Genomic DNA, 25,788 nt, shown 5'->3' on the forward strand with positions numbered 1-25,788 from the left:
AACGCTCCGTCTACTACAAACGAATACCTATCCGAATCCGTCGCTCTTACATAAAATCTATCCGGATACTTACACTAATGCTACCTGCCACGATTGTGGAGAAATAGCCACGTTAGACCACATGCTCTGGCGGTGTGCCCGGTCACGCTCTATCATCGCTAACAGTTCGGCCAGATGGGAGGCGGTTCTCAGCAGCCCTCTTCTGGCTGACCAACTCTGGGCTGTCCAGCAGGCCCACGATGCGGCCGAGAGGCTCGGCCTTCCGGTTCCCACGTGGGAGCGGCCCGCTTCGTGAAGACTCACGATCTGCAGGACTTCATTAAAGTTTTACCATACCATACCATATCATGAGAAGCCAACAAACACTGACACCAAGGACAACATAGGGGAAATTACTTGTGCCTAATAAATGAGCTAAAGAAATGATAAATTAATGGAAAATAAAGTGCATAAAAAAACAACTTGCCGCAGGTGCGAACCGAACCGACAACCTTCGCATTTTGCGTGCGATGCTCTACCAATTGAGCTACCGCGGTGGCGTTTCCCCATACACTTTCTTGGGTATTTATGTGTACTAGTAGAACCCTGGAAGTGTTAGCCAGCGCCACCACTTACATACCTTGGCGGCGGACGTGGAACGTCCTTTTTGCCGCAGGCGTCAGGAAAACGTGACCTTTTTTTGGGTGAAGGCAACTGGTCAATAAACCCACACATGCTACCTGAAAGCATCAATGTTGCCGGATTCGAGACCATCGTTATGTAATAAACGAGAAGAAAGGGGGTTAACCGAGGGGCCCGATTTTTATTAGTCGTATCATGAGAAGTCAACAAACACTGACACCAAGGACAACACAGGGGAAATTACTTGTGCTTAATAAATGAAATAAAGAAATGATAAATTAATGGAAATTAAAGTGGATGAAAAAACAACTTGCCGCAGGTGGGAAGAAATTTGGGGCACAGTTGATTATGCGTATTTCTGTATCTAAAATCCTGTCATACTCTCCACTACAGCACCGCGCTTTCAGGGCTGGCGACCAGAATAGCTTCTGGTCTACTTCTTTGCCTTTTCACAGTTGGGTGTGTTATATAAGGACCGACTAGGGGGGTCCGGCTATTTTTTTATTTTATCGAAATTTTCATATGAGGTGAGAAACTGTCTCTATAGAAAGGAACCAGCCTTCGTTTTGCAAAACAAAGCAAACATTTCTTGAATGGAATTCTTATATTTTACTAAAAGTGGAAAAGGGCGTTTTAACGACTCGCAAATTTTACAAATCCGAAAGCCTATCCCTCTAAAATTAACGAATTGTGCCCTGTCCAATTTCTTTCGGTAAATCTACACCACTAGTGCTGTTGGCCCACGGGAAGGTAAACTTATGTCACCCACAGTACGTTTTTGAAAAATTGCAAGGCTTTGGTTTTTTGGTACTGCCTCTGACTGACCCTGAAATCAGATTTTTTTTTTTTTTTTACTGGCATGAGCATCGAGTGACACTCCTGTTTCTTGCGCAGCCCTTCTGGTTCACCTCCTGAGACGTGTGGGGACGAAATCCAAAATGAATATAAAAAAATGAAAAATAGTACAGTACAAAATTCACCGGCTTCGTTATAGATATAATATTAGAGCATAAGTTTAGTTACAAGTTCAGTTAGTGAAAGGCCATGAATAATTAAAATTAGATATCACTGATAGCTGCACACCAAAGCACAGGATCTTAGACTTTAGAGACCCATCACGTGAGCAAGACTTTGGCGAAATTCCTGGAAACCCGGAAGTAGAAAGCTGAAGTAATGACGTCATTAATGGCGTCACACACAAGGTGGCATGATATGTAACCGTCTTATTAATGGAAAAGATCTGCCTCCGAGTTCGGTTCGTGCGTTGCGTTCGCCTAAAATTAACCTAAAGAGCACCAACGCCGAGGTGCGAGTGCAACTAAAAGACACCCAAGTCAAAAATTAGGGTCGCCTACCATTTTTTTGCCCATTTTAGCTAAGGCGATGAAACCGAAAAATATTTCTAAGAAATATTCAAAAGGTATCCTGCAAACTGAAAAGAACGTATGTAACTACAATGCGTATTTATGTCGTTATAACGTTAAAAAAAAAATTAAAAAAATGAAAAGAATAGCGAAAGTTAGAACATTTTAGAGACGTTTTAACAATATAATCACCGCAGATTTTTATGAAAATTTTATTCAATACCGACCGAGGACAAGTAAATCTATGAATGTAAAAATATTTTGCATTATTTTATTGTAAGTGCGAATATTCAGCCTATTTGATGACATGCATGGTTACACCAACCACGTTTCTCGTTCTAATAATAAAATAAAAATCACACTGACCTCTGAAAAATTCTGCACTCATTCGTTTTGTTGTGGTAAAGAAGAGTGACTTAGATCGTGTCTTTTTTGTTTGTTTTTATCCGTCAAATGAATTGAGCTTGAGTTATCAGGGCTCCTGCAACCGTACGCCTACTACAGTGAGTTGAGGCAGCATGTTTGGAAACGCCAGCAATGTTCATAAATAATGCCGCCATTTGTCCCATGCGAGAAAATGGGGGTGAATTAGAAGATCAAGGAGCGATTGACCATTTGATGCGCGGTGCATACGTTGAATATGATATGAAACTCTCTGGTCTGCTTGCAGCCTCAGGGGTAAGCGAGGCACTTCAGTGAGTAATGCAACAGAATGCGTCTCACGAGGTAATCAAATCATTAGTCGGAGGACAACGCAATGATCTCGTTCCAGTTGGGCCGTCAAACTAGGTGGAACATTCAGGAGTAGTAATGAATACATCATGCCTAAGAGTACAGACGACTGGTAGATTTACGGAGCCGTTGTTTGGTAGCAGCCGGCACCTCTAGCAGTCAAGACGGCCACATACGTCAGGAATGATTGCCATTTGCGTTGGAACACCTGTGGAAAACACGCATGTTGGACCGGAATGCCGAACCCACGATTTCATCAGCAACTTATTTTATTCAAATAATCGTCCAACTGCAAGATCTATACGAACAAATCGAATTTCGTCCAGATCGGTATTCTGTATCGGTAAGGTACTTATCCTTGCCACCATTTTAGTGTTTCTTGTGAAGACTGACCACGAACTGAGCAGCGCGTTTCAAGAATGAAGAGGAACTCTATGGCGCTCCGTGTATGTGTCTTCGTCGTCGTGCAACTAGAAGAGACTTCTTAGCTCGGTTATCTTTTGTTTCCCGCAGGAGTTACGCGTGCCTGAAATAAATACAATGAAATAAAAAACTAAGAAAAACGGTGGCAGAGTGATAGCAATGGCGGTGGGACGGAGGACCGAATCCTCACTGTGGCGACTTTTTTTTCTTTAGTTAGATGACGATGACGTAATTTGCGTGACGTTTTTTCTGCCACGGCCTTTTGATGACCGGTGAGGGTAGGGGGGTGGGGTTGCACAATGAGCCAAGTAATGCTCTCACATTAAAAAAGAAAGTTTGGCAGATATATAACATAATGTGGGTGACAGAAACTTAACTTCCCATGGGGCCAATAGTCCTGTTGTGGCTTAGATTTACTGAAGTTTTTCGCTGAGTACAATGCGTTAAGTTTAGAGTGATAGGCGTTCGAACTTGTATACTCTGCTAGTCGTGAAATAAGAATTTTTTTTTCAAGAAATACGTGCTAAGTTTTGCAAAGCGTAGGTTGATTCGTTTCTAGAGACATTTCCCACCTCATATAAACGTTTCGCTCAAAACTAAAAATGCACAGTCGGAACTCTCCTTAGCCTGTCCTTACCTGGACACTCAGTTAACATTGCTCCCTTTTTAGTAACAGAAATAGAGCCACTGCCTGTGGCCCTATGATATAAAGATTAACCGGAAGATCATCCGGTTGGTTTCAGTAGACATGAGAAGAAAGTAACCATCATAGGGAGTAACCGCCCCGTACCTTTACTTACATAATATCCCTCTTTCTGTACGCTTATGAAAACGCTGTTTTATGCATCTAACCTCAAATGTAACTGGAACGCCAATGCATTTCCTCGGACAGATTGAAGATTAATATCTCGAAACTGGTATAGTCCTACGAATTCGTTACAAGTGTGTCTTGGAAACTCACTGGCTACAATTCGTAGATTGAAACTTGTGCCGTAAAATAATTAATCAAACGGTTAATTAGTCTGATTACGGTAACTATTCTATTAAGCATTTTGATTTCTCGTAGAAGTAATTGCCGCCTCATCGAGTGATTTAGCTCAATGGTTAGAGTTGTACTGTCTGCCACAAACACTATTTAGAAATTTTAGATAACGGTTGGGGGGGGGGGGGGGGGCAGGTAACACGGCTGATAACGAGCGCATAAAATCATGTGAACGCGAATGTTCTCACGACTTGTCACGTAACATGGCCGCCGTCATCAAAGAAAGAAAGAAAGAAAGAAAGAAAGAAAGAAAGAAAGAAAGCAACGCGATAGCCACTTCTAAACCCGTCTGTTGGAATGTGGATCGGCGGCAGAAGTTGAAAAGTATAGCAGCCGCCACGAAGACTTAATAGCTATGCAATTTTGTTGCTGAGCACGAGGTCGCGAGTTTGATTCCTGGGCTCGGCGGTCGCATATCAAGAGCCCCGAAAGCACACTTGTCTACTTAGATCAATCAAATCGACATCAAGAACAGCGGAGAGCGCACGTATTTGCGCAATAACCCACACCACTGGCAGGTTTCCTTCAAGCTAACGTAAGTAACCAGCCAGGCGTTTATTTTTCTTCAGTAAATTCTTTGTTGCACTCGTGCATGGCGTACAAAATGTTTTATATGACGTTACGCCCGCGTATTAGTGACTCGTGACATTGATCGTGAACGTAGATTCCTAACGGAGAAGTCGCAACAGGATCATAGCAATAGTTTAGACACCGGAGCCTTAGATTTGCGATTCAGTTATCAGAAATTTGAAACCTCACCGTGTTACTTAAACATTAACGAACCAAAATTATCGTTAATAAACTAATAGGTGTGTGAAGCTGTGCTGCTTTTGTTTCTGAGTATGGGCTCCGTGGCGAGAAATCGAACCAATGCAACGTCGTGCTCAGCAACCGGACGCACGCGCTAGCCGCAACTGCGGGCATACGCAGCCACGAGGGTCTAATGGTTATCACTGCCAGGGCTAATCTTTACGCACGCGCAAACTGGAGGATGGCGACCGCGGTAGCTTAATTGACAAAGCATCGCACACGTAATTCGGAGAATGAAGGTTTCGGCTTCCCACCCGTGCCAAGTTGTCTTTGCGTCCAATGTCGTTTTCTTTTTCCTTGTTATTTCGATTAAAAGCTAACAGTTAATTTCACCCTATGCCTTCCTTGGATTCAACGTCTGTCTGTTCCATGTGGTTGTATTTAACAAAAAAAACAAAAAAATGGAACCCCCGGATTCCCTGATTCTTCTTGCTCACCGCGAGGAACAGCGCTATATGAGCAACAGGTTTATCAGAATTAGCCAACTTTCCACGTGTACCGAAAAAATTTTAAGGCTTATCAATGATTTCGTTTTACAGGCGATACGCTGTATGTGGAACTTACCATTGAAATCCTGCTGAGGCTGCGTATACGTGTGTGCGCGCGCGTAGCTCGCTGAAATGTGTTCATCGAAGCTGGCTTCTCCGCAATAATAGTCAACTTGGGGAGAAGCCCATTTTTACTTCTTGAATGGAAAGTTAAAGTTATGTTATCATTACCTATTTATCTTGTTTTGCAGTTGACAACCTAGCTGTTATTTAGAAGCGTGTGTATGCGTGTGTTTACCAAGAGAGATAGCGAGAGAGAGAGAGAGAGAGAGAGAGAGAAATAGTAAACGTTTACTAACACAATGATGGTGTTCGTGAAATGTTAAGAAGCGCGCATCACCCTGGACAAAACCTTGGCCATCTCTGTTTTGTTGTGACTTCGAGGTGGAGGACGAGGGACGGACTCTTGGAGCAGATGGAAAGGAGATGAAAAGCTTCATACAATACCTACAGATAAAGCAGAATATAGCGTACACGTAGCGGTAAGAGTGGACCAGACCGACAGGGCGTCTGGTGGCGATGCTATCTCTTAAAAATTGGCCGGTCCTTAAATCCATTTTGTGACCCATCGTCGGCAGGAACAAGTCGGGGCGGGTGCTGACGTTTCCCGCATCGCATTCCTCTTTCGTCGCGGTAGGAGTCTCGGTGTGACGCGCCATCGGACTCTTCAGTTTGATCCACGGAAAAAGGGGTCGGCAGTTTCATGGAACTTTGAAAGTCGTCAGTGGATGTTTGAAGCCCAGCACAAGGGCAACCACTTAAGAAAAACGAGGGGGGAGGGGGAGGGGTAGCTCCCGTTTGCGTCGATGATAGGCACGAAGTGCAGCATAACAGTTCGGAAACCGGAGCTTGTCCGGAGCTCGTCCAACTTCCTGTGTTCATTGCAAGGGGATCTAATGCTTCGCGATTCCATGAACTGGGTGCGTGTTGCCCTCTGAAGGCTGATTATACCCGAAGCGTCCACTCTCGGTGTCATATGGCAGTATTGAAGTATATGGTATTGAGAATACGGAGTATTGAAAAACAGCACATGCGACAACGCGGATGGATATCGCCTGATACTTGACTCGTGTGTTACGGCCTTTAACTGAACTTTTTTTTTTCCTTCAGTACAGCTGATGGTGGCATTATAACGTGATTGCTACATATCTAATGTTTTACTGCAGGTTTCTTGTTATAACTTATGTACTTAGCACAATTGAAGGCGCAACCAGAGGTGCAGCTGTTACAAGACGCGCACGAGTGCTTGGTTACCGTTTGCTAAAATAAATGAATTTAAATGCACCTTCCGCATACTCCAAGTTACCACCGTAACAACTAGGCTATATGCCTGAAGTAGTACCCGGAGAACAGACGTGCGCTCACTGAGGCAGCAGCGCGAAGCACAAGCGCTTGCGAGACACTTCTCAGTTGACAGCGGCTCTCGAGCAGTGCATATGTCGCCATCAGCTTGTCGGTCGCTCATGTGCGCGGGATTCGTGCAGCTGCTATTACGTTCTCACCTCCTTCGTTCGACCGTGAGTGCCTCGGGACTTCGTCGTCATTAATCCCGAACTGATCGCAAGCAAGCTCGGGTGACTTGAGTGGCGCTGTTTCTTGCGAGCGGTTTGTGATAGGTGGTAAAAACGAAAAGAAAAAAATAACAAGGAACGGCGCGATTACTCGAACGGGTGCGCATATTAACGCGCGGCCTCAACGTTCCTAATCTTTCCTTTATAGCAACGACCGCGCAACGCGCATTCTTGGCAGTGCATATTGACACCGGCGCATGTAGGTGCTGAGGCAGTGCTACGTGCTCGCAAGAGGGAGCGTCGCGCCCCCTCGGGCGTCGAGGGGCCGCGCCGGCCTTTCGCTTCTGTGCACTGCCATGGCATTTGCAGCATTTTGCGCTTTTCTTTATGCCCACTTTGCGGTGGTGTCAGTTGCAGTGTTTGGCGCGCAGTTCTCAAGTCTTGGGGGGAACCTCGCAGGGCGAACGTGATAACAAATGCGAGAACAAAAGAAAGAGAAACATCGGGGAATAATCCGGAAGGAGACGCATATGCCTCTTTGGGGTCGATCAGCCGCGGCAGCAGCGACGCTCCATGCGACCTTGAAAATGAGCATATGTCATCGGCCTGTCACTGCCAGAGGCAGCCGCGCTGGTGCCGGCGGGTGCGTTGTCGGACGCTTACTTTTGATTGAATGCCACAGCCTGTTATTATACTGCACGCGGTATCTTTATGCAGCCGTCTTGCACAGATCGTCTAGTTTATATGCTCCGCCAGATATATTATATACGGACCCCCAGCAGCCGCGCCTCTCTTTGGAGGGCGCGCGTAATACACGTTTCTACCGAGGGAGACTCCGCTTTCCGCACGAGCATTCGCGCTGAGCAGGTGGATCGCGCCGTACATTGTCATGGATGGCGACACGAAGTGAATTGGACGGGGCGGCGGGGGGCAAACGAAGCGAGAAAATATGGATGCGCGACAAGGACGTATCTCTTGACATCGAAATGTGCAGAAGGCGTATACGTACAGCGGAACGATTGATTCGTCTTCGGCCCGTTGTGGAGGCTAAGGTTTGCCGAATCGTTTTGGCGGCCGTGTACGAGAAATTGACGAAAGCGGCGTCGTTTGCCGCCGAGAAGAAGCGGCGTTTCTTACGAGGTTTTCGTGAACATTTATCCAGTGTACTGGCTTGCCGGTGAGAGAGCGCCTTGCAGCGCGGGCCATGGCCTGAGAATTTGATGTCACACGATGAGGCGAGGCAGCGTCTAAAACGCCGGATGGATATTGATCCCGCCATTCTGGCCTCAGAATCATACGTTCTTCAATGATCGTCGCATCAGAGTTCGTCTTGGCGACACTTTGAGCGATGAAATACGTATATTTCGCGGCGTGCCACAGAGGAGTGTTTTATCTCCCTTATTATTTAACATTGCCATGTCTAGCCTCCCAATAGTACTAAACCATCGAACACCAGTGAAGATAACTATATATGCCGATGATATCTGCATATGGGTCTCCGGCTACCAGCATCGCCGCCTCGCACGAATAGCTCAGGGAGCAGTAAATGCCATTCAGGGTCACTTGGCAACGATTGTATTATCACTATCAGCAGAGAAATCATCATTCGTACTATTTCCTGGAGTGAAAAGAAAATCTACACGCTTGACGCTGAATTTGGACGGATACCAGATTCGACAAGTCACCAACGTCCGATTTCTTGGTGTTACCTTAGACCACAGGCTACTCTGGCGCCTCCGTGTTGACCACGTTGTGGCGTCATCGTCACCCAGTCTACATGTGCTCAAGCGAGTCGCTGGCATACGCTGGGGCAACCACGCGATGTCGATGCTACGGCTACATACAGCGTTGGTTATCAGTCGGATCCTGTATCAGCTACCTCTGATGTCACCTTCAGATAGCCAATTGGAGCGCGTAGAAGCCATCCACAGAAAAGGTATTCCACTTTGCCTTGGAGTCCCTCAGCCAGCATCAAACAAGAAGTTGCTCTACGAAGCTGAGCCACGCCCTCTGCGACTTCAGGCTTCCCAGGCTCTCATGATTCGGCTACTACAATTGAGTGAGTACGCCCGACAAAGCCCTGTTACGACATATAAGTAACAGGCCGCGCTCACGTTTTTATGCAGAACTGAACACGCTTCGCATCTTAGGGTTGCGCTGCTCGAGACAAAGGGAAAGGATAGAACCACCTTGGACATTCGAGGACATCACATGCAACTTAAGCGTACCACGATTGCACTCAAAGGTCTGCATTCCATCTGCAGAAACCAAGTCACTAGTCCTGGAACATTTGAACACGACTTACCCGAATCACCTACAAGTATACACAGATGGCTTTGTCAAAGCATACGAAGACCGCTGCGCAGCTGTATTCTATATTACCTCTCTAAGATATACGTGGTCTGGCCGTGTGGACTGTATAGCCTCGTCGACAGTGGAAGGCGTAGCAATAGCTTCTGCTCTGCGCAAACTAAAGACTTTGCCTCCGCAGAATGGGGTCTTTGAGTCCTTACGCACTCAAAGGCCGCGTTACAACAACTATACCGTGGTCTGCCATCCCTCAAGTTCCCATGCAAATCACTAGCCATCGTGAAAGAACTCAACAACAAAGGCTTCACAGTAAAGTTTCAGTGGATTCCCTCCCACAATGGTATTTCTGGCAACGACAAAGCTGATGCGCTTGCATACGCAGCGCTCTATCATCCTCCCAAAGTCAAGGCTCCAAAGAGTAATGAAGTGCAAAAATCTGACTTTCGAAATCACTTTGGATTGCTTTGGGTTCCACCGCGTATGCCCTGCGTAACCTAGAGATTTCACCGAGAGGAAGCCTCACTTCTATATCGAATAAGGACAGGATCTGCTAATACACCGGCATGGTTATTTAAGACGGGGCGAACCAATTTTTCGAACTGCACGGCATGCAACGAGACAGGAGACACTGAGCACTTTTTGTGGTCGTGCCAGAAATTCCTAGATGAAAGGGACGCTCTCCTGAAGAATCTGCAAAAAAAAAAAAAAAGGGACCTTCCGCATGCGTGCCTGCAACACCTTATATTTCCCGAGGGATCAGTCATAGCCCGCAAAGAAAGTTCACGTCTCTTTATCGAATTCTTAAGAGACACTGGTTTGATGGACATATGGTGAAAACCTTCAGCGGTATTGTAAGAGACGCTCGGGCGGAGCAATTGCCGGCCTTGATCGCCAGGCTAAACCCGCCTGTTGCTACAATTCACCACCACCACCACAATACGACCTCACGATGAGTATAGTATGAGGAGGACCCAAGGTATTTGACCATGTTGTCGGATAGCGCAAGGGCGTCATGAAATTAAGGCAGATAAAAATTCTTGAATACACTGCAGCAAATGTAAAAAGTCCTGACGTTTTTCTTGCCACATCGAACTTTCCTACAGGATATGGTTCGCTGCAGTGGACATCCACAACGGCGCAGTAATCATCAATAGGCTAATTAACGAACTTTTCCAATTTTTTTTCCATCTGTAACTTTAGAGCACACTATTCCGCCATTTGTCCTCATTTTCATAATTTCAACACGTCCTAAACACGAGACCCAATGTATACATGATGAAATTTTACTTGGCCGATGCACTTATACCTGATGATAACAGAATTAGTGACGCCCACTGCTCGAATCGAGCGTAATCCCGTCTTTACTTCTACACCAGTACATATGGAAAAATTTTTCGGCGTTCGCAGAAAGAAAAGAGGAGAAAAAGATAGGAGGAAGGAATAAGTGTTGTGCAGAAGAATAAATACAACGATACAGAAAAGCACGTGAAGCTGGTGGCAAGGGAACAAAAGTGCATTCCTGCGCTGTTCCTGGGTCGCGCGTAGCGGCTGGCGTCTCGTGCGTTCGGCACTTACAGCGTCAGATGTGCTATACGAATCCGCTAACGATGCGAGAAACCGAGACATCCCGGCGCCTCTCTCCACGCGCGTTCCTGAATGCGCCGTCGCAGCGCCGGGTGAGCAACTGTTGCCCGACGGTGGAGTCTCCCAAACAACGACGCTACGGGAAGTAAGCAACGGCGGGTCACAATGAGGCGACGATCGCGCTGATACCGACGATGGACCGACGGACATCTGTAGAATAACGAAGAGCTCAATGTAATTGGTGCCAGTAGTTGCATGTAGCCAGATTTCAAAATATTGAGAGGGTGTTGGGGGGGGGGGGGAGGAGGGGGCAGAGGCAAGTGCCAAACTGCCAACTTCCTTGTTATCGTATCCGACCTGAACTTATGCTGCATATGGTGCCGGTGTTGAATGAGCTATAGACGAACATTTGTTGATGCAGCTTCGTGCAAGCAGTCTAAAATGGAGGAGGGGGCAAAGAGGGGGAAGAAGGGAGAGGGGTGTTTGAAGGTAACTGCGGCCACGCCATACTCGTCGCCGTCGAGAAATACGCACACACTGAACGGGATCCAGACGAGATCTTCATGAATGACCTATGGAACAGTTAGATGTCTCAAATTACAGCGGTTGCCGTTTAGCTTGAGTTAAATGTGAGCGCTTTCTTTAAGCTTTCGCACTTAGCATTTATCGCACGAGTGCAGCTGCCCATCTAGACTGGCTCACTGCTTACAAGATGTAGAAAGAAAAGAAGTTTAAGGTAACCTGTCATTGGACACCCTCCCACGTTGGTATCACTGGTGATGAGGGAGCAGATGTTGCCAACAGATGGCTTTCGAGGCAACCAACCGTTAATGTATGTGTATGTGCATGTGCATGACACGCTTCCACTTTGAATCGCTTTGGACACTGCTGCGCCAACCTTGAGTTGTGAAGAGTGCAATCTCAGAAACTTGGTTTGCAGACTGTACTATGCTAATACGAACAGAATCTGTCCACACTCGAGCATGACTTAAGATCAGACGTCCTCTATCTTCTCCATTGTACGCAGAGCGCCAAGGCGGACGCAACGATTCATTTCACTTATAGTTCTTCAGTGCTGGTATCAAGATGATCCCTGAGAAAATTAAGTATGTATTTCCTCATGTGTGTGTTTCGGAACCAGCATTCCCTGAAGGACATGAGATAATGCTTGCACTTCTGCGAAAAACTAGTAGACTTGACCAAGTGGTGGGACGCCAATGCTCTGAAAGAGAAATGCTCAGGCTGACCAACAGCCGGCCCAGACCAACACGAGATGCACGCGGTGCTCGACCAAGTGTCTCTTCTTGGTTCTTCCTGTATCGGGACTTCTAAAGTGCCCCTCCTGCGAGTACCAGTGAGACGATGGGCGGTAAAGAGTGGGTCGTTGCTGATAGCAGGTGGTGGGTAAGGCAAGCGCGATAGAAGTGACTTCGCCTCAGAGAGAAAGCAGCACACGCTTCACCATGAAGGCACTCAAGAAAAATTTGGAGGACGCTTAAGCTTCGCGTTTAAGAAGGGAACGCGATAGCATTCAAAGACCCCTGCTGCTTCTCACGCTTCTCGGCAACTGCAGCGTATGTAACAGTAATGTTTAGCGGGAAACGCTGGCAGTGAACACTATGCACGAAGGCGGGCTTTCTGGTAGAGACGCGGCCTCTTGCGTGGGCCGCGATGGATGGATGGATGCTAATAGCGTCCCCTTTGGAACAGGGTGGTGGGTTGCGCCACCAAGCTCATGTTATTATATTGCCTAATGTCCTATCTATGCTAAAGAAGCAAGTAAAAAAACCCACGATCCATTCCCATAACTAAACTTTCTGAGCCCCTATTGTCAACTTTGTTTTTGTACACCTCCGTGGTTTGTCATTTCCCTACTTTCCTTGCACCACTCCTGCAATCGCCTCTTACCAATCTCCCCCCTATTGCGGACATGTTTACTTTCCCTCTGCTCTCGCTGAACCCGAGGGCTTCAAGGAGGCCAGAGGTGCCTAAATCGACCACTGGGCAGCGAGCGTCATCTGGAGGTGCTTCACGTAACTAGGCGCGCCGGCTTATGACCTATGATATTTGCGCGCGCGCATATGGCGGACGCCGTGGCGGTCTATGAACGGTAGAAACGCCGGAAAAGGCGTCTGAGTTTTCTCGTAACAGAATTATGTTTTCTCGTATATTCAAATTACAGACCGACGTTATCACGTCTGTAGTTTGTGTGTCATGATCATCATCATCAGCCTAGTTACGCCCACTGCAGGGCAAAGGCCTCTCCCATACTTCTCCAACTACCCCGGTCATGTACTAATTGTGGCCATGTTGTCCCTGCAAACGTCTTAATGTCATCCGCCCACCTAACTTTCTGCCGCCCCCTACTACGCTTCCCTTCCCTTGGAATCCAGTCCGTAACCCTTAATGACCATCGGTTATCTTCCCTCCTCATTACATGTCCGGCCCATGCCCATTTCTTTTTCCCAATTTCAACTAAGATGTCATTTACCCACGTTTGTTCCCTCACCCAATCTGCTCTTTTCTTATCCCTCAACGTTACACCTAACATTCTTCTTTCCAAAGTTCGTTGCGTCGTCCTCAATTTCAGCAGAACCCTTTTCGTAAGCCTCCAGGTTTCTGCCCCGTAGGTGAGTACTGGTAAGACACAGCTGTTATACACTTTCCTCTTGAGGGATAGTGGCAACCTGCTGTTCATGATTTGAGAATGCCTGCCAAACGCACCCCAGCCCATTCTTATTCTTCTGGTTATTTCAGTCTCATGATCCGGATCTGTGGTCACTACCTGCCCTAAGTAGATGTATTCCCTTACCACTTCCAGTGCCTCGCTACCTATCGTAAACTGCTGTTCTCTTCCGAGACTGTTAAACATTACTTTAGTTTTCTGTAGATTAATTTTCAGACCCACCCTTCTGCTTTGCCTCTCCAGGTCAGTGAGCATGCATTGCAATTGGTCTCCTGAGTTACTAAGCAAGGCAATATCATCAGCGAATCGCAAGTTGCTAAGGTATTCTCCATCAACTTTTATCCCCAATTCTTCCCACTCCAGGTCTCTGAATACCTCCTGTAAACATGCTGTGAATAGCATTGGAGATATCGTATCTCCCTGTCTGACGCCTTTCTTTATTGGGATTTTGTTGCTTTCTTTGTGGAGGATTACGGTGGCTGTGGAACCGCTATAGATATCTTCCAGTATCTTTACATATGGCTCATCTACACCCTGATTCCGTAGTGCCTTCATGACTGCTGAGGTTTCGACTGAATCAAATGCTTTTTCGTAATCAATGAAGGCTATATATAAGGGTTGGTTATATTCCGCACATTTTTCTATCACCTGATTGATAGTGTGAATATGGTCTATTGTTGAGTAGCCTTTACGGAATCCTGCCTGGTCCTTTGGTTGACAGAAATCTAAGGTATTCCTGATTTTATTTGCGATTACCTTAGTAAATACTTTGTAGGCAACGGACAGTAAGCTGATCGGTCTAAAATTTTTCAAGTCTTTGGCGTCCCCTTTCTTATGGATTAGGATTATGTTAGCGTTCTTCCAAGATTCCGGTACGTTCGAGGTCATGAGGCATTGTGTATATAGGGCGGCCAATCTTTCTAGGACAGTGTTCCCACCATCCTTCAACAAATCTGCTGTTACCTGATCCTCCCCAGCTGCCTTCCCCCTTTGCATAGCTCCCAAGGCGTTCTTTAACTCTTCCGGTGTTACTTGTGGGATTTCAAGTTCCTCTAGCCTATTCTCTCTCACCTTATCATCGTGGGTGTTACTAGTACTGTATAAATCTCTATAAAACTGTTCAGCCACTTGAGCTATCTCATCCATATTAGTAACGATATTGCCGGCTTTGTCTCTTAACGCACACATCTCATTCTTGCCTATTCCTAGTTTCTTCTTCACTGCTTTTAGGCTTCCTCCGTTCCTGAGAGCCTGTTCAATTCTATCCATACTATAGTTCCTTATGTCCGCTGTCTTACGCTTGTTGATTAACTTAGAAAGTTCTGCCAGTTCTATTCTAGCTGTAGGGTTAGAGGCTTTCATACATTGGCGTTTCTTGATCAGATCTTTCGTCTCCTGCGATAGCTTACTGGTTTCCTGTTTAACGGCGTTACCACCGACTTCTATTGCGCACTCCTTAATGATGCCCATAAGATTGTCGTTCATTGCTTCAACACTATAGTCCTCTTCCTGGGTTAAAGCCGAATACCTGTTCTGTAGCTTGATCCGGAATTCCTCTAGTTTCCCTCTTACCACGAACTCATTGATTGGCTTCTTATGTACCAGTTTCTTCCGTTCCCTCCTCAAGTCAAGGCTAATTCGAGTTCTTACCATCCTATGGTCACTGCAGCGCACCTTGCCGAGCATGTCTACATCTTGTATGATGCCAGGGTTCGCGCAGAGTATGAAGTCGATTTCATTTCTAGTCTCACCATTCGGGCTCCTCCACGTCCACTTTCGGCCAACCCGCTTGCGGAAAAAGGTATTCATTATCCGCATATTATTCTGTTCTGCAAACTCTACTAATAACTCTCCTCTGCTATTCCTAGAGCCTATTCCATATTCCCCCACTGACTTGTCTCCAGCCTGCTTCTTGCCTACCCTGGCATTGAAATCGCCCATCAGTATACTGTATTTTGTTTTGACTTTACCCATCGCCGATTCCACGTCTTCATAGAAGCTTTCGACTTCCTGGTCATCATGACTAGATGTAGGGGCGTAGACCTGTACAACCTTCATTTTGTACCTCTTATTAAGTTTCACAACAAGACATGCCACCCTCTCGTTAATGCTATAGAATTCCTGTATGTTACCAGCTATGTTCTTATTAATCAGGAATCCGACTCCTAGTTCTCTTCTCTCTGCTAAACCCCGGTAGCACAGGACGTGCCCGCTTTTTAGCACTGTATATGCTTCTTTTGGCCTCCTAACTTCACTGAGCCCTATTATATCCCATTTACTGCCCTCTAATTCCTCCAATAGCACTGCTAGACTCGCCTCACTAGATAACGTTCTAGCGTTAAACGTTGCCAGGTTCATATTCCAATGGCGGCCTGTCCGGAGCCAGGGATTCTTAGCACCCTCTGCAGCGTCGCAGGTCTGACCGCCGCCGTGGTCAGTTGCTTCGCAGCTGCTGTGGACTGAGGGCCGGGGTTTTATTGTTGTGTTCATATAGGAGGTTGTGGCCAAGTACTGCACCAGGGTGGCCAATCCTGCTCTGGTGAGAGAGTGCGTTACCGGTTCTGGTCACCGGGATCAGGCCGCACTCCAGGCCTGTTTGTGCAATTTTCTCAACACACGTTTTTTTTTTTTTGTATTTTCCGGTGGAGAATTGTGCGGCACCGGGATTGTGTGTAAGTCGTATTTATTATCCAAATCTATCCAAATCTGTATCTCCAGATATTTATCTATATCTCTATCTATATCTATCTCTCTCTCTCTCTCTCTCTCTCTCTCTATATATATATATATATATATATATATATATATATCTATCTATCTACGTCTCTCTATCTACGTCTCTCTATCTATATCTCTCTATCTATATCTCTCTATCTATATCTCTCTATCTATATCTCTCTATCTATATCTATCTATCGTATTCAATTATTAGTTCAGTAACTTCCTTGCGCCACATAGAGGGTCTGGGTATGCGTGGTTCGAAACTCTTCGTGCGGTAACGACGCCCGACGCTGGACGCCGGAGGCGGTGCGCCGACGCCGGACTACCTGCAACACGGGGCCCTTAACGCTACCGCGTTAATAAAGGGGCTTTAGAAGGCACGGGAGGACCACGCCACGCTTTGGTAGGATCAGAATTCAGTTCTTGTTCCGTACGCTGAACACAGCACAGAAGACGACGCAAGCGAGAAAAGTGCACGTGTATACCTTGCGCTCTTTTCGGCATGGAACCTAACCAACTAGACGAAGTGAACACCTTTCTGAACTTCAGTTATTTATTGTTCCTGATGGCAGAGGGCTTTTCTGCGCGTTTTAGATTCTTGCGCGTTTTTCGCAGAAACGTGCAGAAACGGTAAATACTTTAACATGCGAGCTGGAACGGTGGATAAAATAGCAAAAAAAAAAATCGCGATGTTACTACACGATAACACTTCGAGCTCCTCGCAAATAAACCACACACAAAAGAGAAACTATTGTAGCTTTATCGCAAATGCCGTAGGGTACCAATAAAAGAAAGGGAAAAAAATCAGCAGACAAACAATTCACCCGGCTCTCCCCTTATTTGTAGCGACGGCAGCACGTTTCACTACCATGATCTCGAGAATTTCTTCGCGACGTGCATAACTTCGTCCCCGCTTTGGTATGGCCGGCAGTGGCCTCTTATATGCACGCAAGATGCCACCACTGCCACCAAGATGCACTGCGCACAATATCCAGCACGAATTTCAAATCGCGAATGTTTCGCGGTAGCTCAGCAGTTAGGGATTAAGATCCCAGCTGCAATTCTAATCCTTGAACTGGATTGCTCGAAGAGGCAGACATTACTTATACAACAGAGAGAAATACCCAATTGACTAATCAACAAATCTTACTAATTAAGGTTTTAACTACATACTTAACGGAACATATTGCAATTTCCGAACTGTAGTCGGTGAGTTTGCAGAACAGATACACTTTGTACGAATTCTGTTGATGGCACTGCTTTGGAGATATGCGCTGTAGTCAGACTTGCGGTAAAAGCACACTGTTCGACTTTTTTAAAAAAAACAAAACGGGGTTATATACATCGAAGCGCACAAAGGTAACTGGAGCGTCCATGTATTTCCTCGAGCACTTTGGAAATGAATATCTCGATACTGGTGTCCTCCTCAGAATACCGAGAAGCCCAGTGTGAGATTTGTAGCATTTTCTTACTTGCTTCCAGTATTTCGATACAGTATGGGCGGATAAACTAATGCAGTGTTGTTATGAGTCACATTGCGCAGTACCGGAAGTATTTTATGCTACTTTATTAACCGAGATTAAACATTTTGTTGAATTCTTTTTTATCGACTGTGTACCTGAACAAAGAAGTTTTGGGCTGCTTAACTGTTCGCACCACCACGATATTTCGCGTAGTGAATACGGTTTGCGCTGAATAGAGAGTGCGTAAGAGAAAGGTGTTTCTCCGCGACGTGCGGGGTGTGCGTCGCCACCACGCGCACGCCCTCATGCGCGCTGCGACCCATCGAACTTGATCCTGTGCCTTGCACTCAGCAGTGACGTAAATGCGACATGGCATCCATGGCATTGTCATCCGTGACCAGTCGCTCTCCTACAGAGAACGTCGAAACAGCGCGTACTGTTGCGCGATGTCGATAAACGGCGTATGAGAACGGAGCTATAACACGATGAGGCCGGCTATTAGCAATTTTTTAAGGGACCGATCGCTTGAGTTTCCACATGGTTCGATATCCAAGACGCTTGAGCGTGCTTTTGTCGTGGTAGGCGAGCAGGCCACCACAAGAACATTTCTCGATTAACGCCCCTGAACACCTGCAACATGTTCTGCGGGACTGCAGTCGCTACGCTTCAGAGAGACAGTCTGAAGGTGGCGCTACACCGGCAAAGGGTCTCGAGCTTGGAACAGTAGCATATTCACTGCCCGTGGCACAGCACTACCTGGGCGTTACGCGCCACGAAAGGTCTGCTGATGTTCTTGCCTTAACGAAACTTTGTAAACATCTCTCACCCAACCCCTGGAGTAGCATATCAGGCGATCACCCAGGTAGGTTAACATATCCTGCACGTCATTAAAACTTGTAGTGCTCTCTCTATTTTGAAATATTTTTATTCATTGCAGAAAGATCTACACCAGATATAGCAGGCTTCAATTAAACGACCTAATTTGAGGTTATCTTTTGTTTCGATAGTGCAATAAGGCTAGTTAGTGCATAGTTAGTCCATAGTTAGTCACGCCGTATAGTGGGGGACTCGGGATTAATTTTGACCATCGGGGGTTCTTTAACTTGCACCTAAATATAAGTACACGGGTGTTGTCAGAAGGGAAAGGCAGGGAGGTTAACCAGACTGAGCCCGGTAGGCTATCCTGCACTGGGGAAAGGTAATCGAAAGAGAAGGAAGAGAGAAATTCACATTTTGCACTATTACACACACAAGCGTTCATCACTGAGTGAGTCGCAGGCGGTCATACAGGCTGGTGGACTTGAAGAAATAGCAGCGCCTTTGTAGCCTTGCACATAGCAGACGTACTGGGCCACGGGCCCAAAATCTACTCTGTAAAGGGCCTGTCATCTAAGTGCCCCAAAGTTATACGAAGGGCATTCCTCTCATCTTCGTATGTGGGGCACTTACACAAGATATGGTTGGTCGTTTCCTCAACACCACATGGGCTGCAGTTGGCACTGCATGTCCGCCATTTCAATTAGGAACGAGTATGCATGCGTTTGTGAAAGAAACTCCTAGGCACAGGCGGCGCAGTATTGTTTCTTCCCGTCGCTTAAAACCCCGTAAAAGTTGTAGTTTCTTATGTGGGTCCATGGCATATAGGCGCCGGTATGTGAACTCCGGTGTATTCCCTTTTCTTAGAGTAATAATATGGGCAAGACCGCTGAGGTGCCGCGCTGCATCCATTCTCGACAATGATATTCAGGTGCTTTCACGTTCACCATGTGCCTCACTGGCAGCTTTGTCGGCACTTTCATTGCCAGTAATGTTGCAGTGCCCAGGTATCCACTGAAATACGATGTTGTGTCCGTTGTCCACCGCTGGATGGTAGCATAATCCTACCTCTGCTACCAATTGTTCATGTTCGCTGCAAGCGCAGACCTGACAAGAGTGACTGCAGGGCTGCCTTTGAGTGACAGAATATATCCCATTGATTTGGTGACTGTTGCTGGACATAAACCACTGCGCTACGGAGAGCGGCGAATTCGGACCCTCTCGATGTTGTGACGTGGCTGATTTTGAACTTCTGGCTGATTGAAGTCGACGGAATAACTACCGCACCAGTATAGCTGGTTAGAGTCGAAGAGCCATCTGTATAAATGTGAACTAGATTGGAGTAGGAGAGAGAGAGAGAGAGAGAGATGAAGAGGAAAGGCAGGGAGGTTAACTAGATATTAGTATCCGGTTTGCTACCCTACACTGGGGTTGGCAGGTAGGTGTTAGAAGACAGAGGAAAGGGTTAAAAAAGCACACACAGTCACACGAAGGGCGTTCCAGTTAGAGACGCAGTATATAGCTTTAGTTAAAAGCGCAGTAGTGCTTCCACGGCCTTCTGTGACGTTAGGTCCTATCGATAGTGTAGAATTCCTTCCGATGGTGGTCGGTCATCCAGCTGGTTGAGTTCGTAGCGAAGGAATTCCCTCTGGACTGTACTGCGGGTAGTCGCACAAAATATTTCCAATCGATTCTTTTTTTTTAAAGCGAGGGTTAATGCCTCAGGGCATACCGGGGTATGGGATGCTTCATGGCCGCAGTGGTCACAGGTTGCGGTGTCGGCCATTCCTACGCGGAATACATAGGCTTTCGTGAAAGCAACACCCAACCACAGTCGATACAAAAGCGTGGCGTCTCCACGGCGAAGATTTGATGGGACTCGAAGGCTTAATGTGGGATCAAGATAGTATAGTCGGGAATTCCTGAAATGTGGCTCATTCCATTGCGACGTGATGCATTGGCGAGCAAGCAGGCGAAGATAGCATGCTGCGTCAGTTCTAGAAAGTGGTATTGGCAGGTGGTGGTTCTCAGGTACGGGCTGAACGGGCAGCTTGTAGGCCCGTTAATTGCCGATAATCCCGCAGTGACTTGGAAGCCATTGGAAAGTTATTTCATGGCCTGCATCACTTATATGGTGCATCGTCTTTGTAATCTGAAATACTAGCCGTTCGTGCGGTCCGCGTCGTGAAGGTGACAGTAGAGACTGCAGTGCCGCCTTTGAATCGCAGAATATCGTTCACCTGTGTGGCGGTTCATGACAGGTGTAATGAAGGGCGGTGTCGTAACGGCGCGCGCCGCTATCAGTGCGTGATCGGCGAAAGACTGGAGACGACTGTAGTCCAACACGCAGGCAAGCGGAAAAAGCCCCGTATTTATTTCCACAGCAGTTTAAGTAGAACCAGCGTGACGTCAGCGACACGTGGTTCCATACATGCGTCAGGCACAATGAATCGGCGTGCCATGCGGGAGCGTGCTTTCAGCCGCAGGGAAATACATTCCAGCACATCCCCATTTTGCAAAATGAATGAGTGGTTTTCGCGCGTGGCCTTTAGAACACCCGCACATGAACAAAAAGCAAGAACCCTCAGTGGTAACCGACCACGATAAAAACCTTATTCATCAATCCCGTATCGAACTGGTCACTTAACAACTCTACCAGACTTGGTCACGGTCACTGAAGCAGAAGGTACTAAAGTTGCAGTCATAGCCCCTGATGCTAAAGGTAACGAAGCTGTTAAGGTAGCGGGTGACACCCTGTTCATATAGACAAATTCGGATGAATCACTTTCATTTGGAAACTGGTAGCTGCCTTCTGCCTTCCTCTGTTCTGGCAAGCGGTTGAGCATTCGTCGGTTACGCTGCAGCGTACTCCCTTCCTGGGTGCGTATTATGTAGGACCGTGGTGTAGCGGCTGTGGCTAGCACCGTTGCTCTGGTCTTCATGTCCGTTACCCAAACGGAATCACCACCATTTAGTTTATTCAATTCCCGGGTTCTATGGCGCCTGTTGTACCGTGCTTGTAGCTTCTTGTTGGCACTGTCTTTGGCCCTAAGATTAAGCAGCGCTGGCTGCACTGGACCACGCAGCTGCGGCGCCATTGGAACACTTGTCCTAAGACTCCGGCCCATGAGGATTTCAGCCGGACTAGAGCCAAGAATGCCTGGGGTCGCCCTGTAGGCAATCAGATCCAGGTACGAGTCTTTAGATTTGCGAATTGTTTGCACCATACGTTCCATTTCCCCATTAGCCTGACGGTACCTAGGGCTAGTAGTGACGTGACCAAAGCCATAATCGTGTGCAAACTTATCAAACTCTTCACAAAACAATTGTGGTCCATTGTCTGTCACTATGGTCTCTGGGATGCCATGGCGTGCAAAAATGCTTTTTCGTCTTTCTATCACCGCACTAGTTTTTGTTGAAAGAAGGAGGGCTACTTCCGGATACCGTGACAGGTAGTCGACCACGACAAGATAACGACAGTGGTTAATAAAGCACAAGTCGACCCCAACTCGTTCCCACGTGAAATTTCGCGTTGGGGTTGAAATCAATGGCTCCGAGTTCTGGGTGACAAAGCGCGCACAAGTAACACATTCCTTCACTTGCCGCGCAAGTTGTTCGCCGAGCCCTGGCCACCAGACCAATTCTTTTGCCAAAGCTCTAGTCCTCAAGATGCCCTTATGTCCATCATGTAGTTTTTAGTACTTTCTTTCTTAGGCACTGAGGTACCACCAATGTGGTCCCCTATAGCAGCATGCCATTGCATTCGGCAATTAGTGCTCGTTCCTGCCAGTATGGAACTAAGTAGCAAGGAAGCTTTGGTTTTTTTCGGCCAGCCTTGGCGACACAACTTAAGCAAGGCTTGACAAACGACGTCTGTTTTGCGCATCGCGTATTAACAAAATTATCACCCATTTGAATCCCTTGCACACATGTTTTGACGAAAGACGACACTTCCGAGACGGTTAGTTCACCGGCTAGTTTATCTGCTTTCGTCGGTGCCTTTGAACGAGCGTCTGTCGTTATCAAGCTTTTACCGGGAACCTACACAATATGGAAGTGATACCGCATCAGCCGCATTCTGGAGCGCTGAATCCTTGGCAGCAACACATCAATAGGCATTTTACCAAGCAACGAAACAGGAGGTTTGTGGTCTGTTTCAAGCATCACCTCAATACCGCTTTTGTATTCGTCGAATCTTTCGGCAGCCCATGTTAACGCTAGTGCCTCCTTTTCCACTTGCGCATAGCGCTGCTCAGTTTTGGTCAGTGACCTTGAAGCAAACGCTATTGGCCGGCGCTCGCCATTGCGTTGTTTCTGGAAAAGGACGGCATCGAGACCATAAGACGAGGCGCCCGCCGAAAGAATCGTGGGAAGGGGTGGATCGTACATAGTCATGCTCTTTGCTGAGCAGATAAGAGACGTCAAGCTTTCAAACGCCGTGTTTTGAGCAGGGCCCGAAGCCCAGTTTGTCTCTTTCTACAAGAGCTCCCGTAACGGGGCAGTGGTTTGCGCCAAGTTCAGCAAAAAAAGCGGCTAGGTGGTTGGCCATGCCCAGAACACTGCGTAATTGCGATATATCTGAGGGTGCTTTCACCTCTTTAATGGCTCCGAGTTTGGCCGGATCCGGCTGTGCGCCTTCCTCGCTGAGTAAGTGGACCAGAAAGCTTATGCTTCGAACACCGAACACTGTTTAGGGCAACGTTAGACTGGGCCAGCTTAGCTAAGACGTTCGATAGTCTAGAGTCATGTTGCGCTTTGCTGTCGCCAAATATGAGAATGTCGTCCATCTGGTTTATGACGCCAGGAAGGCGTGTCAAGATTTCAGACATTCTTTTTTGAAAATATTCTGGAGCTGATGTAATCTCGAACGGTAACCTAGTGAAACAGTACCCCCGAAACGGTGTAATGAACGTGGTCAGCTCTTCTGAGGTGTTGCTGAGTTGCACCTGATGTAAGCCGGAATTGGTGTCCAATTTGGAAAACCATTTTGCACCGGCAAGAGAGCCCATTGCTTGGTCGACAATAGGCAATGTATTTTTCTCTTAAGACAAACTTGTTCAATCGCGTAAGGTCTACACAGATCCTTAAATTTCTCGAGTGCTTTTGTACAGGCACAATGCCGGCACACCACTCTTGGCTCTTCCGCATTACGAATGACGCCCATTTGTTCCATGTTGTCGAGTTCTCGTTTTACAGGCTCCTGAAGCGGTATAGGAATCCTGCGTGGTGCGCTTATTGCAAATGGAACAGCATCTGGTTTAAGTCTTATTGTATACTCCCTGGGCATAGCGCCTAAGTTGTTGAAAACATAAGGGCACAAAACTTCGTAGTTGGGTTCTTTGTGAGCCACAGAGTCAACGAACTTGACTCCGAACGCTTTGAGAGCCGGCAAACTCAGCAGTACATAGCGCAAAGGACTGACCACATAACACGTTTGGCGAGAAGTTTGTCCCCTCCAAAATACATCCGCCTGAAACTTGCCCTGAACATTTAAGCGGTCACCGCTAGCGCCAGTCAAGGCCTCTTCGGCCTTTTTCAAACTCGTGGGAAGTCCCGGAAATGATGCTGGAATTACGGACACTTCTGCGCCTCGACCGCCTGAACACTTTGTATTGTGCGTAGATTCGTTTTGCTGTGTTGGCTATTGCTGGCAATCTGTACCGCAGAAAGCCGAGAAAAAGCACCCTGTATAGTTGTAGCATAGCACTTGCCGACATTACTCAAGTCTTTCCAGTGAAAAACTTCGACAGATGGCAGATACCTGTCAACCGTTTTTTCACGTGTGATACGTGAGGGCTCCATGACAAATCCCTGTCGATTGACACCTAGAAGCTTGTAAGATCGAACATATGGTATTCTTTGGCCATTCATTATCGCGCTGTAGTTTGTCATGGGTTTGCGCGTAAATGGCACAAGTTCGCATTTCTCGGAGGAAATTTCCAGGCCTCGATTACGGAGGAAGATAACAGTTTGGGTGGCAGCTCTGAATTCTCGCTCACGACTGTAGGTGTGTTACTGCAGACGTCCATATGCAGATGTCATCCGCATACATTGATAGCCTGACTGTGCTCGGCACGTGCTCAAGGATAGCAATTAGGGTTAAATTATAAAACACCGGGCAAGTACACCGCCCTGGGGGACGCCATGGTAGCTACAATGAAGAAAAGTATGACCTCCCTCGGTGCTTACAAAAAAGGATTGTATGGAGAGATAGCTGCGTATCCATTGAAACATCCGACCGCCCACTCCTACCTCTTCGAGAGCAGAGGATGGCTTCATGCGTAACGTTGTCCTACGCCCCTTTGACGCCGAGGAACAAAGAAGCGCAGAGACGCTTACGACATTTCTCATGCTGAACATAGGTGACCAGGTCGACGACCTTATCGATCTATGATCTACTACGTCGAAAGCCCGCCATGGCATCCGAGTAGGGGTTGTGGTACTCCAAGTACCACTTCAGGCGTCCTAGGACCATCCTCTTCATTACCTTGCCCATACAACTTGCCAAAGCGATTGGGTGATATGATGAGAGTTCCAACGGCGACTTGCCAGGCTTCCTCAGTGGAACAAGGCGACTTGTCTTCCAGCTTATGCGTAGCATGCCATCTCGCCAAAATTAATTGTACAGCTGAAGGATAACAACTCTCGCTCGCTCACCCAGGTGACACAGAGCTCGATAGGAAATTCCATCAGCTCCTGGCGCTGATTTTTACGGCCACACAAAGCTAATGCTGCCTTAAGTTCGTGGATTGAGAATGGTATCCATGCAGTGATTACGTGGTGACTGACTACTCAAAGGCGGTGGAATGTAGGGAGCTGTGAGTTGGTCGTATAATCTGGCGCACAACTCCCCTGCCACGTCAATCTCCGGTCTCTTTTTAGAGAGGGCTAGAGCCTTGAATGGGAACCGCTGTACGGGGGGTGTCCAGAGACCTCGCACCGTTCTCCATAGTTGCGATAAAGGCTTGAGTGGATCTAGCGACTCACAGAAGGCAGTCCAAGGTTGCGGTTGGAGCTTGTCTAACCGGTGCTGGATCTTCTTTTGAGTGCATCTGGTGGTCCGTAAATCGTCAATTGCCTTCGTGCGTTGGTACCTTGGTTCAGAACGTTGTCGGATTGGTCAAAGTCGTTCTAGTTCCACATGAAATTCCGTCAGT

This window comes from Dermacentor andersoni, chromosome 1, assembly GCF_023375885.2.
Source record: "Dermacentor andersoni chromosome 1, qqDerAnde1_hic_scaffold, whole genome shotgun sequence".
NCBI lineage: Eukaryota > Metazoa > Arthropoda > Arachnida > Ixodida > Ixodidae > Dermacentor > Dermacentor andersoni.